The 5,000-nt window shown below is 45.4% G+C and overlaps 1 protein-coding gene across 2 annotated transcripts in view; it reads left to right on the top strand.

Annotated features, from left to right (window-relative positions):
- The window catches only part of hivep2a (HIVEP zinc finger 2a), a 113,963-nt gene that overhangs the window by 38,288 nt on the left and 70,675 nt on the right, over positions 1 to 5,000 (top strand). Inside the window, exon 1 of one of the 2 annotated variants that reach the window (XM_061051527.1) lies at positions 1 to 81. This exon is cut by the window's left edge and continues 620 nt beyond it. The exons of the other annotated variant lie outside the window; for it this stretch is intronic. The gene's annotated coding sequence lies outside the window, so the exon portion shown is untranslated. The remainder of the gene's footprint in view (positions 82 to 5,000) is intronic. 2 annotated transcript variants of the gene reach the window in all.

The following is a 5,000-nucleotide window of genomic DNA, read 5'->3' as shown; positions in this document are numbered from 1 at the left end:
TACCGTGGCGATGGAAGGAGGGAGTTTGAACACAGAGGAATGCTTTCGGTGAGAGAGAGAGAGAGGGAGAGAGTCGTCCAGGTACAGTCCGTCTATCTATCTCCTTTTTTTTATTTTTCATGCTTTTCATTTTTTTTGAGACCGTCTGAGGACTGTTAGTTTGTGTGTGTGTGTGTGTGTGTTTTTGTGCGTGCACGTTTTTAGCGTGTTTGTATCCGTTGTAAAACCAAGCAGGGGGGGATGTCCTCGTCCGCCGTTGTCGTGGCAATGCAGCAGCCGCAGATGACAGCATGTGGTAATCATGTTTACGTGTGTGTTAGTGTATGTGTGTGTGACAAGGGGTGACATAAGCACTTAATCAGAAATGTTCTTTTCTCGCTCGCTCGCTCTCTCTCTCTCTCTCTCTCTCTTTCTATCTCTCATCACCTTCCACTCTCCCAGGGTGCTGTTGTAAATGGACACACACACACACACACACACACACACACACACACACACCCACTGGACAGCTGACTGTCTCACACAGTGGTGTCAGTTCCCTCTATTAACTGAGGGGTGCCACCACAACACACACACACACACACACACACACACACACACACACACACACACACACACACACACACACATTTGGGGTGTTAGTCGCCTCAAGCTGCCGGAACAGAGATTTACAAGAAAACAGGTTACACTGTGTGTGTGTGTGTGTGTCTGTGTGTATTTATGTTGCACGTTCCCTCGCTGCTGGGACCTCCCTTGTATAACTCTGCTACACACAAACACACACAAACACACACACAGAAATACACACATGGACACACAGCCGTGACCCTGAGAGTGATTTCTTGTCCGTTTTTTCTCCTTACCGTCTCTCGCTCTTTATGCCTCGTCTTCTTTTATTTACGTCGCTCCCCCCCCCCCCCCCCCCCCCCCCTCTTCAATCAGTCTGTTGTGTGTTTCTTTAATTTTATTTTTGGGACTTTTTCCAACACTTCCACACACTCTGATTCTCTGTATGTTTCCTTTGTTGTTTTCATCCCCTTCATCAGCCTTTCCTCTCTTCTTCTTCTCTTTAATTTTCTTATTTTTTTCTAAAACATGCTCTCGTCTCGTCTTCTCAATCCTCCGTTACTCTCCTCTGTATGTGTCTCTTTTTGCACGACTATCAGTCCCCTCCTTCCCCTTGAAACACTTTCATGAGACACTTTCAGCTTCACATCTTAAACCTTGACAAAAAGGTGATTCTGGTATTCTGAATAGAAGCTCTGTAATCTACATGTGTCGGCGTTTTCATGCTTTGATGGATTTTTTCAGCCGACAGCAAATCGACGTAAATGCAGTTAATGCACCTGATCAATTTAAACTTAAAGTTCTTGTTTCTGCCTGATCATTATTCTGAGAGTCTCACAGCATCACAGAGAGGATCCCTGTTTTTTTAATGTAAGCTGCTTCCTTCTTTTTTTTATTTTTACGTTTACAGCTGCATAATTGTCCTCTTCAAAGCCACCAGACTCCATTCACAAAAGTAGTGATTTCAGCTCTACTCTTAAAAATCACTTGGTTGGTTGTTCTTTATTGTTGCAGTGTTGTGTAACTTGGTTTTAAATGTTGGCTCTGATGAAACACACTCACCAATGAGACAAAGGAAGAGCGGCTTCTCTGCTGTTCTGTTCTTACACCATCCTTTTTCTCAATGGAAGTTGAGCAACCTTACAGTTTATGGTTGAAATACAATTTGTCTGTTTCTGTAAGCTTCTTTTCACACATGTTTAAATAATTATCTGAGCCGCTTGTTGAGGGAAAAAAAGTGTGCACATTCAAATGTGCACACTAACACCTTCAGCCTCTTCAGCCTGAGTGATTCCCGAACCCCCTTTTTCATATTTTAAGCTGTTTCCACACATGCAAACATTTCTCAAATGTTCTCAAATGTTCTCAAATGTTGTCCCCTTGTCTCTGATACTGTTTCTGATTTTCATGGACGGGATGTCAAGGCACAGTTAAAGGAGGAGGGGGTCCGGTTTGGGGACCTCAGAGTTTCATGTCTCTCTTTTTGCAGATGATGTTGTTCTGTTGGCTTCAGGTCTGGTCCTCCAGCAGGCATTGGGTCTGTTGCCATGGTTCTTTGTGGATTGCTCCCTCGGCTGTGGAGTGAGTCCCTGCCTCAAGTGAAGGAGTTAAAGTATCTCGGGGTCTTGTTGGTAAAACGGATCATAAGATTGACAGCGTCAGCAGTTTTTTGGGCTTTGTGTCGGACCGTCATGTTGCAGAGGGAGCTGAGCCTGAAGGCAAAACTTTTGATTTATGGTCCATCTATGTTCCAACCATTACCTTTTGTCATGAGCTTTCGGTAGTCTGTGAAAGAATGAATTTGCAAAAACAAGTGGCTCCAATGAGTGACCTCTGGACGGGGTCTGGAGGGGGTCTGGGCTCAGCCTTAGATACAGAGTGAGGAGCTTAGACATTTGGAGAAAGCTCAGAGTAGAGTCGCTGCTCCTTCAAATGGAAAGGAGTCAGTTGAGGTGGTTTGGGCAACTGATTGGGATGCCTCCTAATTGCTTGCCTTTGGAGGTCTTCTGGGCACGGAGGAGACCCCGGGGTAGACCCAGAACGTGCTGCAGGGATTATATATCCCTCCTGTCCTGGGAAGGCTTCTGGATCCCCCAGGAGGCGCTGGGGAACGTCGCTGGGGAGAGGGACATTTGGGGCAACTTGCTAAGCCTGCTGCCACTGTGTAAGCAAAGAAGAACATGGATGGATGGATGGATGGATGATGTATGAAATACACTGCAGGGATCCAACATGGCCAAGGAAGCAGTTTTTCTGCCGTTATATCAAAGCGTTGTGTCATTTGACGTGAGCAGATGTTGTGGTTGTGCAAATGTGAAAAAACATCTTCAGTCATTAAGTCTCTTAAGTATGTAAAGTCATGGTAAACCTTCATCTTTAGTTCACTGATGTACTTCATGGAAATCAAACTTTGCATTCATTTGTATGAATCTTGAGTCTTGAATCTCGTGACAGACACAGAAAGAGACAGAGAAGAAAGATGTCCGTCTGTTCCTCCTGAAAAAAGAGTGACAGACAAGTCAGCCGAATACCGACGACAGAGGAAAGAAGAACGAGGTGACAGATGAGACACAAACACAAGACGGCCTGTCAGGAAGACAGGCACAGAGGGAGGCAAAGAAGACAGACAGACAGATAGAGGAGTCAGACAAACAGAGAGGAAGGCAGACGGACAAGTTGACACTCAGACGGACAGGTAAACAAATAGAAAGCAGACAGACTAATGGAAAAAGACTCCATGAAAACATCCAGACATATAAAGGAAATGAAATGTGTGACAGACGGACAGACAGACAGTTCCTCCTAGAGAAAAGAAGCGTAGGAAGTCCTGCTGGACCGCCAAGTGTGTTAAACCATTTTTCCATTCACAAATTCTCAGACAGTGAAGTGAGCTGCTGCTTCTTGGTATGTGCACGTGCTCAGTGCATGTGCATGCATTTGTGTGTGTGTGTGTGTGTGTGTGTGTGTGTGTGTGTGTGTGTGTGTGTGTGTGTGTGATGCTCTGCAGACGGGTGAGTAGGCGATGTGTGTCTGAGGCCTTGAGTTGATCGTTTTACTTCAGCACAGATAACACTCCTCATTTAAACTGGATGATGTGGCTGAAGATGTGACTCTAGACTCCCAGAGAGGAAGATGCTAATCAGCTATTAGCATTAGCATCTTGGGAGCGCCCCTATCTTCCCACAGCCCTATGTTCCCACATTTCTAAGATTTTTTTTCCAAAATTAGGCCCTATGTTCCCACAGTTCCCACATTTCCTTTTTCATAAATTTGTATCAGTTAGGGTTAGGTTAACTTACCCTAACCCTACCCTGTGGGAACATAGAGCTGCATGCTTTAGCGCTGATAACAAAGACACATGTTTCAGCTGTTTTACAACATGAAACCGAGCTTTACATTTATGCTAACAGCTTCCACAGAACTGGTTTGTGCCCCCCCCCCCCTCCTGCAGGTTGCTATACTCATTTGTGTACAGTATGAAAATCCTCCTGCCCCAGACAGCTAATCCACCACACTCTTGTTTTTTTATTTGACAGCATGTTGTGTGTTCCCGTCGCTGTGTGTGCGTCAGCTGGTTCTCCAGAAAAAAGCTTGATGACTATTTTGAATGAACATACGATGGAGACGAGATAGTGGGCATCTCAGTTTAACATATCATGACTCACAGTCCAAAGACGGTCCACTAAAGTTGTGCTGATTGAAGAAATCAAACATGTTTCACATTTCAGCTTGTTTTTCTTCTTCACTTGTTTTGTCTGCGCGCTCCCTCTCATAGCAACAATAATAAGTCCTAATGAGGATTTTACATGAGCAGCTTGTGAACAGGCCAACACTTTTATCCACATCATAAACCACTTTAGCCGGAGGTCGAGAAAGGAAGAGCAGCAGAAAGCGTCAGGATTAATCCCCGGGAGCACGACACCGGACACAAGTGCGTCAGGTCAGACTCTGATGTGGACGTCAGGCTGTAAGCTGCTGCTGGATGTTTACAATGAGCACTTCCTGTTTGCCTTTCAGTCTCTGACCCCTCTGACGCTTTCAGGGGGTTTTATACAAACCGGCTAATTAATTAGATGCTCCGGTTAATTGCACAATCTTGGCTTTTTTTTAAGTCGAGATCCGGGATGTGAGTGGGCTGCGGCCTTCGGAGTGCGCATTGAGAGTGAAGGTCGATGCGTCACAGCGAAGGGTCAAAGGCTGTCCCAGATCGAAGGCTCCTTCACATCAGGCCTACAAATATGTCTCTCTGCATCCTTTGGATATTACCCAGGATTCATTGCATGCCATTTAACAACTTTTTTACATTACATTACAATTAGTTGGGGCGATGGTGGCCTATTGGTTGGTGCGCCCCCCCCCCCCCATGTACAGATAATATGGTCCCATAAGCGGGCGGCCCAGGTTCAAATCCGACCACTGGCTCCACATTTTAG

Source organism: Labrus mixtus, chromosome 12 (genome assembly GCF_963584025.1).
Source record: "Labrus mixtus chromosome 12, fLabMix1.1, whole genome shotgun sequence".
In the NCBI taxonomy this organism is placed as follows: Eukaryota; Metazoa; Chordata; class Actinopteri; order Labriformes; family Labridae; genus Labrus; species Labrus mixtus.
Note: the sequence above shows the minus strand (reverse complement) of the source record. Positions and strands in the feature narration are given on the sequence as shown.